The sequence below is a fragment of the Schistocerca nitens genome, chromosome 2 (genome assembly GCF_023898315.1).
Source record: "Schistocerca nitens isolate TAMUIC-IGC-003100 chromosome 2, iqSchNite1.1, whole genome shotgun sequence".
Taxonomy (NCBI): Eukaryota; Metazoa; Arthropoda; class Insecta; order Orthoptera; family Acrididae; genus Schistocerca; species Schistocerca nitens.
Genome location: NC_064615.1, coordinates 1,054,964,650 through 1,054,979,521, shown reverse-complemented (window position 1 = coordinate 1,054,979,521; position 14,872 = coordinate 1,054,964,650).

Below are 14,872 nucleotides of genomic sequence, written 5' to 3'. Positions count from 1 at the left end.
GCAGGTTAACACTAGAAAGTTTTCAAAATCCGCACTCCGTTATGATGCGAATTAATGCTGGACATATTTCAGTGACAGTCATTTCAAATTTAAATTCTTTTACTTTGCATGTAACTCATCGTAAATGATATAAGAGTGGCACAAAACGATGAATTTTGGATTGTTGTTGAAAGGGGGCTGCAAACGCGGTAATATACAAGGGGAAGCGTGTTTTTCGAGCATGTTTTGGCGGTGTCAACTTTGAAGAGTCACAGACGGAAAACCATAATTATGTTAAAAATTTACTTTGTACAGTTTAAAGATAACCCGCAAATATTCGCAACAGAGGTACGCTTTTATCTGCAACACAGTTATTACTGGGGATATCCGCACTCGCGCAGACCTGTTGCTATAAGTAGTGTTGTTTTCGAGTGAAAGCTGTGAGAGGATTATTAGCGCACAGATAAAAAAAATTAAAATAGGCAGCATCTATAGTTTGCATGTTATGCTCGTTCTCTTCTATTCTCATCCCTTCATTCCAGTATAAACGCTTGTTCACAAGTATAAACGAATGGCAGTGAAAATTGGCGAATTATCTATGAATACTCGTTTGCTGCAGTGTAAACGAGGTTTTACACTCGTTCGCTCTAGTATATACCAGGATTTAGATGGACCGATGACCTAGCAGTTAGATGACGGCTATTATTCATTTATTTCAGTGTTGTGATTTCAGCTCTAGAGCCATTTTCAAGTACCAAGGGAAAGGTCTTGTAAGGTAATGCTTCTTAAATTGTTTACCAAATGTTACAACACTATGCTTTGCATTTTGTTATCCATATCTTATATTTGTTTCAGTTTTCACATTGCACACAAAAATGCCTCTACAGCCAAAATCACAATAGTGCAGTGAATAAACAGTTTAAAAAAGTCCAAATCGCAGCAAAGATTTCATTTAAAAATTGTATTCTATGATTCTTGTACAGGAAGGGCTGCCACATTATATCAGAATATAAGATCGACAAAATTTAGATAGGATCGAATGCTTAGGGCTCTTTATTAATTCTTACTCCTAACTAATTTATTGATTTATCTGTATTTAAAATCCACTCCCGTAACCTTTCTTTATCTTTGACCGGAAATCTGAACATTTTTAGTTCAGGATTTGTCCGTCTACTCCTTCCACAGTTGATATACTCGCACGCCCTCGACATGACGACTCGATCCACTACCACCGGTATGTCAGAAACAGCTGTACTTCACAGACGCAAAATGGTGGAAAGCTGCATGCGTTCGGACGATGTTGCCACATATTTCACAGAACGGAGTGCCATCTAGTGGTTGGTGCCACAAGTAAGGGTGTGACGCTGTTGCCGCCTGGTGGATGTTCCCTGACAAGGGTTGCCTGCTAGACCAAGCGACTGGGCAATCCGTTTCTTACGTGATCTGGGATAATACCTTCGGAAACGCTTCACTATCTTGATATATCGTGTCTCATCAAAACACGATATATCAAGAGTTTTTCAACAGGCGGTAACCTGAAATATTGCATGAACGCGTAATTATTATCTTTTACAAACTATTCTGTTGGAGGAACATCCGCAACTGAGCATTATAACAGGGGTTGAAAACACCGTTTCATTTCTAAAGTTCTTTTATCATCACACGACCGGTTTCGGGCTCTTATAAGCTCATCGTGTACTAAGCGCATTGTGCTTGCTGTGAACGCAGAACAGGGACCCCCGCTCATAGGTAGCACACCGCGCCTAGTACACATCCACCGCGGTGGTCGGGGGGCCGCACGACCAAGTCACGACACCTGAAGATGGACCAATAAAAGCCCAAAACCAGTACAGTGATAAAAAAAGAAACTTACAACTGAAGTGGTTTTTATAACCTGTGGTATTATCTTTTAATAGCAAGTTCCGTTAATCTAGAATTTTGGACCAGGTTTGACATCTTTAGATGTTTCTCTAGCTCTTCACGGTATTACATTATACTCAACACTTCAGTAAACATATTGTAGTCTTCCCGTGACCTACTGGGACGTAATTATCTAAAATACTTTTGTAGTTAATTCAAGAGGGAAATGCTTCACAATGTATTCAAAGACGGAGCTCTGGAGACGCATATTTCTCAACTTTCATTTTATTTACGAACGGGGCGAGATTCGCACAGAATGGTATAATTAAGTACCACAAGGACGTACAGGGAAGATTCAAATCATCAAACATGTCATCATGTTCGCTTTAGTATGAATATGAGGTCAAGAATTTTGGGTGACTGACTCCTAGACCCATGCACTTTAACGGAGAAACTAACAGGTGTTTTTTATTACGGATATCTGAGTGTCAAATTACCCTTACTCCTGGAGAGCATTATCCCAGCGTATATACTACTGATGTAGTATAGGCATGACCCTGCACCACCCTCTTTTCTACGCCTCATACTGAAGGAGTTATCACGAACTTTAAAGCAGAGATGGATTGATCGAAGAGACCCAATAGCCCGCCCTTAAAGTTCCGCTGACCTTATTCCTATGGAGTTGTGATTGTGAGCACATTTAAAGCCATTGATGTATTCCACACTCATCAACAGCGTACAAATGTTGTAGATGCGTCTCGCCTTGGTACGTCACCAAATACAGCGGCAGCCGGATATGTGTCGCAGGAGTTCGTGATTATATGGGAAGAAGGGTACAAAGATATGTAACAGTTCCCATTCACCATATTGGGTACTTGTTTTAATGGAAACAGACTTATCGCTAATAAAGGACACAAGAGCCATATTTCATGCGGTATTTTTTCTGATAATTATAAGACTTTCTTTTAGTTCGGACCAGCATTATCTCATCTAAAAGTATGGGCAACCAGCTACCGGGTATCCTGTAGGTGCGTTTCATATGACGAATGTTATTATGTAGCCGCAAGTGGCTGATATGGTCGCAGAGTGTCTGAAACAGAAAAATAATCATATCTGTACACAACTGTGTGTGTCAAGTGGAGTGGGTTGAGTTGTGTCAGTGTTATGGGTGTCTGCTGTGCTTATACGATTCCGTAAGTTGTGAGCTGTGGAATAGATCATCAGATGTTCACTGCATATTTTCCTTAAAACAAACATTTGTTTTCACGGTATTATCCCCATTCTGTACTCCTTCGAACAGTCCACATTATTATACACAATGATCCAAGGATGAATAAATACTGGTGTTACTATTCACTTAATAACTTAAGAGAATAATTTGGTTCGGACAAGCATATAATATTATTCATCATCCATAGCCACAAACACTCACAGGAATCAGAGCATCTGGAAAAACAGTAGAATAAAACAGTTCATTAATAACAATTAAAGTGTCTGAATAATTTGCCTAAGCGTATATACCTTGGTAGCCCTCTTGTTGGCCACCATCCCCACTGTTGTCACACAGTACGCTGAACACTTCGTCACCATAGGTCAATATCGCTTGTCACAGCAGATTTTTAAGGTAATTATCATCATAGATACAGCTGAGCCAATTTATTCTCTTAAATATTTAAGGTGAGTGTAAATATTATGATTCATGGTAAATTGTTCGGCATAAATTTCTGTTTTACAATGCGAGAAAATAATTATTTATGGCATTACGTACGAGTTATTTACAACCATTTGTTATGAGTCACCTTCAACTTTTCTATGTTTACTATTAGCTTTTTCAGTTACATAATTTTAATCATTTTATTGGGTTGATTTTCTTTGGCCTCTCATCTCAATGTAGTAGCATGTTCTTTGACTTCTGCAGTGGTCGTAGTTTTAACATTCATTGTGAGTCATATGGCAATTTGTTATGTAGCATCAAACAAAATACACCAGCATCTGTTTACAGTAATGTTAACAAACCTCATACACTTTGTCACTTACACAGATGTATGTAGTGTAAATGTCAACAACTTCTTCAATACAGACAAGGTTTTATAAATGTTAGAATCTTAATGCTTCTGTATGTACGTACATATGAAAATGCTTATAACGCTTAATGTTTCGCCTCACAGGAGTACAGCGCCTCGCTACAGTTAACCAGAGTGGTTCAGTTATTTGGTTTTTTGATTTCCTTTTCTCGATACTTGTCTGTAGTTATTGTCAATGACGTAATCTTTCTACAGCCACTAAATCAAGATTTTATATTTGCAGTTTTGTCCAGACGTTAATGCTATGGAAATTTGTGATGTAAAGTTATTTTCAGCATCCCAGTGCACGTATCTTGCTTTTTCTGGTGAATAAAGAGGATTAGTAATAATATGGTTCAACAGGTAGATTATTGTGAACGCTTGACTTTAAATTATGACTTTTGACACAAAATTTTCATAATGACAAACTAATGTTACTCAAAGAAACAGCTAACTGTCTGAAGAAACAGCTTGTCAAATTATGTGGAGTGTTTCTTTTAAAACGCAGCACGGAACGGAATGTTTGATAAGAAATTGTATCGAGTGACTTAGACGTTTAGGTGATTCACTGCAGAGATGGAACGAAACGTATCCTTTTATCGGCAGCTCATGAATAAAGCGAGGTCGGTAAGCTACTTACCGTAATAGATCACAGGAAATGAGGCTCATAAATCAGCGATATATTATGCAGCGGCGAATGGAGCGTGAATCACCTCACCAGGGCGCAAAGGGTGCCAAAAGTCGGCTGCATCCAAGCCTGCTGAGTCAGCTCCATATTTCACGATTATTCTTACACCCCTGCTAAGGCCATCCACTGTCATCTTACATCTTCTAATTATATAATGCGTTTTACGTAGCCGCTAGGTATCAAGATTAACGAGAAATTTCTCCTGACGAGAAAATATTAAGAAGAGAAAGAAAGAGGTTCATTTTGCACTTTATAGAAACTAAATTGCAGCAATTATCTGTAGATGTTACACAAAGACTTTTGTAAATTAATAATGTGATTGGTGTAGTGTTTCAATTTTCTCATATAAGGCCTATGTCTAATACTTTCCACACTTTTTATTTTATTTAATGTATTTTTGGTATATAATTAAGTAGATGATTATGGAAGGTAATGTGTTTATGGTGTTCTTGTAAATGTTAGTAATTTAAAGAGTTAGTAGTCTGCGCGTAAGTACGAATCGGGTGCGAGACACTGGACATGACAGTACATTCTTCATGAAAGAGGCATCGTGATTTTGCTCATAATTTTCCATTCTGAATCCTCGCGTAGGCAGACTGTAGTTGAAGGCAACAGCTGCTTGGTCAGAGAACGATTAAGCACGTAGTTAGCAGAATACTGGTTAGCAAATATGTGAACAAAAGAACTAAGGAATTAACAAATCAGGGAATTAGAGAACAAAGATCACAACTACAGCGAGGAACTCTTCTACATAGCACGAGCGTGTCAGAAGAAAACCTTACAACTTAGATTTGAGCACTTGCGGTTTATTATTCAGTTTTTAGTACTGGTAGGAGGATGTAGAAAATGTAACATGCTAAATAGTGCTTAAGGAAGTGTTACAGAGTGCAAATCTTTATCTACTCACATAACGAATATTGCAGTTTCTGTTAATGAATCAATATTGTCAACAGAAGATCACCTGATGGATTACCTTTACAAGGACAGCACTCCTAAAATGTGGACACGAAGATCAAATATTGACTCCTCAGATCTTCCTGACCGCCCCTTTCTGAGTTGAAATTACTCTTGGTGAGCAAACAGAGTTGCCCATTAGTGGTAATAGAGTGAAAAAGGCCTTCGTGTTTCAGCGTTAGTCTCTGGACACATTGTATCTATAATGATGACGCCAGCATTCAGTTTCAGCACAATATATTGAACGTCATGCTTCTAAGAAACTTTCATCTCCCTTCAATCCGAAGTGCGAAAACTCTCCTACTTCATTAAGTGAATATCTTGGAACAATGAAAGTTTTCTTTTAGAACAGTTCCGTGTCAGAAATTGTATGGTATATGCAGCGTTTTTTTTTTCAGTCAGGCGTTATTGTGTTCTAGAAAGTCACATATTGATGTCACCGACTAGTCTGTTAGCTAGATAATTTACAAAGTCACCCGGAAAGTAAAGCACCACATTTTTTTCTCAGCCAAGAATAATGGCAGGAAGGCCAAACTTCAGTTCTGCTTTATTTGAAGTTTCCGGAGTGCGCGCACAAAGTTTGCATTCCCTCCGGTAGATACCGTTGCTGCAGCATAGTTTCGAAATAGCGTCTGTAAGTGATGTACGTTACAAGCAGCGTGTCGTCATTCAATTTCTCACTGCGAATTAAGAAACTGTTGGGAACATTCACAAACGTATGTGTACAGTTTACGGAGCATTTTCAGTCGACGTAAGTATGGTTAGTTGCAGTGGCGGTTCATGAGTATAGAATCTTGATGTTCACAAATTCTGAGATTGAGATAAATACGAGAATGTGAAAATAATAGCATCTGATATATAACAACTATGTTTATTAAGATATAGAATTACAGCCACTGCCAATGATAATAATAACAGTAATAATAATAATAATATGCATAACTTTTCTCAAAAAAGAAAGAATTGTTTTTGTTGACTTTTGTTGTTTTGTTCATAATTAAGTACAGTTAGGTGCAAGAACGAAATAAGGTTTACGCTGTCGCTACCCCCTGTTTCACATTTTTGCATAAGTGGTTCTTCTTGTGTAATGTTTTTAATATTTTTTCGAGCGAATGTAGAAGATCTCTAACACATGCATTAACACACAAATTAACTTCGGGCTGGATATCACACACTCTTACGTTGCACCCATACAACTTACTCTTCTTTGTTAAACATTCGCTTATAGTTGCACTTATTCGATTGCTTCACTTTCTCATTGGACAGATCTGGTCTGAGAGGACCTAGTTCCTCTGCGGCTAAATTTTCCAGGGTATTTTCTTTCCTGTTAGCACTTGAAACAGATTCAACAGAGCTCATGATGACACTGCACACAAGAGCTGATTCCTGCACAATAAACAACCAACGCCAAATACGAACTGTCTGCCAACATAGCCACTTGACTAGAATGCAAATGCTCTGAGAACTGGAAGGACCGAAAGCACAGCGTCTTCCCTCGCACATTTAAGTGAATGTAAGAGAAACCAGTAGACAGCTTTTCGTGAATGTTCATAAACACACCGCGGACTTTCATTACACATAAACCTGACCCACCATAAGGTCAACAGAAGTCACAAGCACGAATAAATGCCAGATTTCACCATCCACGATAATTTGATTTATGGCTCTTAGCGCCTGAAATGGATTAATGTATGGTAAAATTCAAAACTTAATGTGCTATATCTCATTGAGAAACCCACAAAATAGATTTGTTCTCAGTATAACTGTAACATATACTGATGTCCAATTTCATTTTACTATGAAGTGAGTGAACTGCCATTTCTAAGGAGTGTGCTACTGACTAGCGGGATTTACGAGAAGCGAAAGGGGATAAAGGTCTGCTACAGGATGATGCCACCTGGTTCCATGGACATAACTTGTAGTTGAGTGATAAGGGCTAACTGTGCACGGCGTATTTACATGGTGACACAGAATAAAGGAATGTCTGAAATGAGTAGTGGCAGCCGTGGGCAGATGGCAGCACTGGGGGTCCGTGACAGTTATGGAGTAAACAGTCCCCCATTACAGTAATCACTGATCAGTGGAACGGACAACAGCGCGTGATAGCCATAAAAATGTTTTATTAAAACAATGATAGTTTGGTAGCGGCGCAGAGGGAGTTTCGACGTTTTTATAATTTAGGACGTCATGAAGTCATTCCGTCAAAAGATGCAATAAAATGTTGGATTAATGACTTTGAAGATACTGGATCTGCCCTCGAGGAGAAACCAACAGGACAACAAAGAAGTGTGCGCTCTCCAGTGAACATTGATGTTGTACGCGAGGCTAACGGAGCCCAGGGCGTTCAATTCTTAAGTAAGGAATAGTGGTTGGAACGTCCCGGAAGAGTGTTCACAGAATTCTTCATGTCGATTTAAAATTTCATCCGTACAAACTACCGATAGCAGAACAATTGAAAGACAACCATTAGGATTCTGTCAACAAATGATAGCAAAAATAAACAGTGACGATGAATTTCTGAACACATTGTGGATATCAGATGAGGCACATTTTCATCTGACAGGTTATTTGAATAAAGAGAACTACCGTTACTGGGCAAACACAAATCCTAATGACGTTCATGAGCGCCCTTTAGACGCTAGTAAAGCGACAGTTTGATGTGGTGTTTCATCACATGGGACCATCAGACCGTATTTTGTTTCGCAAATGAACAGGGAAACACAGTAAATGTCAATGCCGATCGCTACGTGGAGATGTTACGAACTTTCGATACATCTGCATTGAACCACTTTCCAAACCTTCAAGAAGCCCAGTTTCAACAGGACGGAGCGACGTCACACACTGCACGGCAATCGATGGCATATGTTCGAGAATTGTTTGGCAACCGTGTGATCTCACTATTCGGTAACATTCCCTGACCCCTAGATCGTCAGGTTTATCCGTTTGTGATTTTTTCTTTTGGGACTACCTCAAGAGCAAAGTTTACACTACTCTGCCAAGAATCCTGGATTAGTTAAAACTGAGAATCCGGGATACATTCAGCAGTATCTAAGCTGAGATGTTGCAGAGGTCAATGTGGAATCTCAACAGCAGATTTCACGAATTTATTCGTACAGCAGGACGCCATGCAAAAGGACGTTTTAAAAATTGATAAATTGGTATCAGTGTTTCGTAAATGGCGAGGTTGTAAGGTTTGAATTACAATGTATTACTATGAATGGAATTTTTTTCCTTCATGACTTCAAGTTTTATTGGATTGTGGAAATGTTCCCGTTTCTCTGTGTCACCCTGTATTTGGCTCGTAAGGAAAATACGTCATGACAGTTGCGCATGAGCAAAAGCTCCTTAAATAATGCACAACTGAAGGAGTGCTCGAGACCCTGTGACAACTTTCACCGAGTCTCGATGGTGAGCAACGCAGCATATCGCGGTAGATGTAGTGCCGTATATTTCAGATTACCGCGTGTCCATTACGTTTAACAGCATGCAAAGAGAAATGATCAATAAATCCGAAAGGTGTCAAAAGTTAAGTTTTTCATGTGTTCTGGTGCTCTTATTCTACATCCGCCACGGCTTAGTGGCTGGGCAAGGAGGAGGCCATTGCGAGAAGATTGTTCGGCATAACTCCAAGATTTGCCGCGTTCGTGTGTGGGAGATATATGATTGAAGAGTGGAGGGCTGAGTATATTTCACTGACACGATTGAGCTGAACTTCCTTAATATATACAGGGTGAGTCACCTAACATTACCGCTGGATATATATCGTAAACTACATCAAATTCTGACGAATTGATTCCACAGACCGAACGTGAGGAGATGGGCTAGTGTAATTGGTTAATACAAACCATAAAAAATGCACGGAAGTATGTTTTTTAACACAAACCTGCGTTTTTTTAAGTGAAACCCCGTTAGTTTTGTTAGCACATCTGAACATATAAAAAAATACGGGATCAGTGCCGTTTGTTGCATTGTAAAATGTTAATTACATCCGGAGATATTGTAACCTAAAGTTGACGCTTGAGTACCACTCCTCCGCTGTTCGATCGTGTGTATCGGAGAGCCCCGAATTACGTAGGGATCCAAAGGGAACGGTGATGGACCTTAGGTACAGAAGAGACTGGAACAGCACATTACGTCCACATTCTAACACCTTTTTATTGGTCTTTTTCACTGACGCACATGTACATTACCATGAGGGGTGAGGTACACATACACACGTGGTTTCCGTTTTTAATTACGGAGTGGAATAGAGTGTGTCCTGACATGTCAGGCCAATAGATGTTCAATGTGGTGGCCATCATTTGCTGCACACTATTGCAATCTCTGGCGTAATGAATGTCGCACACGCCGCAGTACATCTGGTGTAATGTCGCCACAGGCTGCCACAATACGTTGTTTCATATCCACTGGGGTTGTAGGCACATCACGGTACACTTTCTCCTTTAACGTACCCCACAGAAAGAAGTCCAGATGTGTAAGATCAGGAGAACGGGCTGGCCAATTTATGCGTCCTCCACGTCCTATGAAACGCCCATCGAACATCCTGTCAAGGGTCAGCCTAGTGTTAATTGCGGAATGTGCAGGTGCACCATCATGCTGATACCACATACGTCGACGCGTTTCCAGTGGGACATTTTCGAGCAACGTTGGCAGATCATTCTGTAGAAACGCGATGTATGTTGCAGCTGTTTGGGCCCCTGCAATGAAGTGAGGACCAATGAGGTGGTCGCCAATGATTCCGCACCATACATTTACAGTCCACGGTCGCTGTCACTCTACCTGTCTGAGCCAGCGAGGATTGTCCACGGACCAGTAATGCATGTTCCGTAGATTCCCTGCCCCGTGGTTTGTGATACCCGCTTCATCGGTAAACAGGTAGAACTGCAACGCATTCTCTGTTAATGCCCATTGACAGAATTGCACTCGATGATTAAAGTCATCACCACGTAATTGCTGATGTAGCGACACATGAAACGGGTGAAAGCGGTGACGATGCAGTATGCGCATGACACTACTTTGACTCGGTCCACCGGCTCTCGAAATGTCCCGTGTACTCATGTGTGGGTTCATGGCAACAGCAACTAACACACCAACTGCACCAGCTTCTCCTGTGACGGGCCTGTTACGGACCCGTTTGCGTGCTACGACCATACCTGTTGCATACAGTTGGCGGTAGATGTTTTGCAATGTGCGGCACGTTCGATGCTCTCTGTCCGGATAGCGTTCTGCATACACCCTGTAGGCTTCAGCTGCATTTCGTCGACACTCGCCATAAATATCATCTCCGCCTTTTCAGAGTTCGAATAGACCATGGTCACAGTTCCTACAACACTACACTATCACAGACGTCTGGTAACATGGTCTACTACAGTTGGTCTGCGTGCGGAGACGAATGCAGAATAACAATAGCAGCAAGCGCTACATGCGGACACTGCGACAGCTAGACCAAACCACAACAGTGCACTACAGCCACACTCGTAAACACGGTCGTCATCGTAAACATGTCCCTGCAGATTCTGCTCGCCGACCGTGGCCCTTGTTTGTTACAACACGCAACTGAACGTCGGAGGTTTCAAGCGTCAACTTTAGGTTACAATATCTCCGGATGTAATTAACATTTTAGAATGCAACAAACGGCACTGATTACGCATTTGTTTATATGTTCAGATGTGCTAACAAAACTAACGTGGTTCCATTTAAAAAAACGTAGGTTTGTGTTAAAAAACATACTTCCGTGGATTTTTGTATGGTTTGTATTAAACAATTACACTAGCCCCTCTCCTCACGTTCGGTCTGTGGAATCGGTTCGTCAGTATTTAATGTGGTTTATGAAATATATCCAGCGGTAACGTTAGGTGACTCACCCTGTATAGTAAGAACAGCAGAATGTAGGGGCGGTTCCGACGTACCTTCTTCATCTGCAGCTAAGGCTGGAACAGAGAACCGTTTAAGCGCCCGTGTTTTACTTGCGGTGACAACAGTGTATCTTCTGGCGCCCACCATAGGAGGCCTGAACGGAAAGAGAAAACAATATATTTTAATTACAATAATTTATTTTCTTAAATTCCTGATGCAATATTATTTAACTAATCTAAAGGTCGGAGAGACAATTACAATACTGAACACATTACTTATAGTTCTCCTTGATTACCAACACGTAGATATTATTGGACACGCAATGAAATCTTTGCCCAGGAATGATTACTTAACCCGAGGTTGGCTGGTAGCAAATTCAAAATAGGTTGTCTTTTTCTAAAGGTGTGGCTCCTTATCTAATCATCTTCATTCTCCGGTTACATCACACGGAACATCTCAGATAGTAATCTCTGTGCGGTACCTCCACTATCCAAGCTTCTCATTCTACCATGATCCAACTGTCTCTCCGCCAGTTCACGACTGTTATTGCGCACGACTGCGACTCGGGTGTTAGCTCCTAGCTTGCCCGCGCTTTTCTCAATAATGCAACTCTTGAAACCAAGACTGTGTATCGCCCGCGTTTTAAGCAAGCAAAGACTTGCTCCCTCCTACGTATATCTCGCGAAGAGACCATGAGGATAAAATCAGAGAGATTAGAGCCCACACAGAAGCATACCGACAATCCTTCTTTCCACGAACAATACGAGACTGGAATAGAAGGGAGAACCGATAGAGGTACTCAGGGTACCCTCCGCCACACACCGTCAGGTGCCTTGCGGAGTATGGATGTAGATGTAGATGTAGACTTCGGAAAGCATCACTAAACCGGGTAACTGGCATATCTGAGGAGTGTGCTACTGACTAGCGGGATTTAAGCCAAGCGAAAGGGGATAAAGATCTGCTGCAGTATGCTGCCACCTGGTTGCATGGACATAAGTTGTACGTGAGTGGTAAGGGCAAACTGTCCCGCCATATGTATTTGGCGCGTAAGGAAAATACGTCACGCCAATTGCGCATGCGCAAAAGCCCCTTAGAACATGCACAAATGAAGGTGTGCTGGAAACTCTGATTCTGGCTGTGTGGCACATACTCAAGTTCAGGCATCAGTTCAGATAAGTTCGACTAAATTTGTGGACGTCGTGCTGAAGAGGAGTCTGCATTGGGCAGTTCCTCGTTTAAATATTTGGTAAGTTGTTTGCTGTGTGTCTCTGTCGACATCTTTGCGCTACAAGCTCGAGTATGCTTGTTGTGAACGCTAGGGGTAAGCAATTTCCCCGTGTTTCTCAATGCTTTGCTGACTTGGCGACGAACCTGTCACTGCTTTACTGTCCTAGTAGCTTTAGTTTCGCCTGCCTTACTAGGCTGTTCATACGACTCACTTGTAGTGCTTTGTGTGGTTAACGATGGCTGTTTTAATCTATTGTGTCGATGTTTGGTGAGTGTCGTCAGGAATGTTGATCTGCAGTTGAAGGCACTAAGATATCTATAAACAGAACATTATGCTGGCCATAGTCTGGAGACTCTGCCGTGTGGATGTGCCCAGCGTTGATTTATGTTACCAATTCTAGCTGTTGCGAGCGACGTTAGTAGCCACAAGTACGGTTGTTGACTTGATTACACGTTATAAGGAGCCACCTTCAGGTTCCGTAATTTCAGCCACAAGTGGCGAGACCACACTCAGACGCTTGGAGTGAGCTCGGTAGTTTTAAGTTAAGGTTATTTACCTGTAAGATGTGATTGGTAAATGAGGCTAGCCTTTGATTACTGTTTATCCGCCTTAGGCTAGGCATGTTATTATCTTCTTAAGCTAACTTGTTATTTATGCCGAGGGCAATGGCGAAAACATATGTGGAACCGCCTAAAACTGAGTTATTCCTAACAAGGGAACCTCCCCATCGCACCCCCCTCAGATTTAGTTATAAGCTGGCGCAGTGGATAGGCCTTGAAAAACTGAACACAGATCAACTGAGAAAACAGGAAGAAGTTGTGTGGAACTGTGAAAAAATAAGCAAAATATACAAACTGAGTAGTTCATGGGAAGATAGGCAACATCAAGGACACTGGGAACAATGTAGATCCGTGGTCTCGTGGTAACGTGAGCAGCTGCGGGACGAAAGGTCCTTGGTTCAAATCTCCCATAGAGTGAAAAGTTTAGTTTTTTATTTTCAGTTTATGTGACAAAATCTTATGTTTTCATATTTTTTTTGGGAATAATTATCACATCCACAAGAAAACCTAAATCGGGCAAGGTAGAAGAATCTTTTTACCCATTCGCCAAGTGTACAAGTTAGGTGGGTCGACAACATATTCCTGTCATGTGACGCACATGCCGTCACCGGTGTCGTATAGAATATATCATATGTGTTTTCCTGTGGAGGAATTGGTTGACCTATGACCTTGCGATCAAATGTTATCGGTTCCCATTGGAGAGGCACGTCCTTTCGTCTACTAATCGCACGGTTTTGCGATGCGGTCGCAAAACACAGACACTAAACTTATTACAGTGAACAGAGACGTCAATGAACGAACGGACAGATAATAACTATGCAAAAATAAAGAAAGTAAAATTTTCACTGGATGAAAGACTTGAACCAAGGACCTCTCGTTCTGCAGCTGCTCACGCTACCACGGGACCACGGCGCTCCTGAGCTCACATTGTCCATGATGTTACCTATGTGTCCCACGGACTACTCAGTTTGTATATTTTGCTTATTTTTTCACAGTTCCACACAACTTCTTCCTGTTTTCTCAATTTATCTGTGTTCAGTTTATCAAGGCCTATCCACTGCGCCAACTTATAACTAAATCTGAGGGGGGTGCGATGGGGAGGTTCCCTTGTAAATAAGAGTAGCACTTTTAGGATGTGACTCACTGTTAATTCGCCTTGCTTGACGAAGCTTCAAGGGCTTGTAATTATTTGTCTAGATTTCAAAGGGTTCCTTTTTAAATTACGGTTTTAAATCCCATAATTTTTGCAGAGTATTAACATTCAGAAGAAAATGTCGTAAGCATGTTAAAGACTTATACATTAAATGAAATAATAGTAGGGCACACTTAGTTTGGTTATTATCACTTGCTGCATCTCTGAATGCAAATGTAATGACAGTTATGTGTTTATTCGGAATATGTCCACTTTAAACATTTTTGCATGCTGAAAACGCGATCGATACACAGTCTTGGTTTCAAGAGGTTGCAGTATTGAGAAAAGCGCTGTCAAGCTAGGAGCTAACATCCGAGTCGCTGTAGTGCACAGTAGTAGTCGTGGACTAGCAGGGAGACTGTTGGATCGTGGTAGAATGAGCAGCTTGGAAAGCGGAGGTACCGCACAGAGATTACTATCTGAGACGTTCCGTGAGATTTAACCGGAGAATGATGGATGATTTTTAAGATGATTGGGTAAACCGACACGACT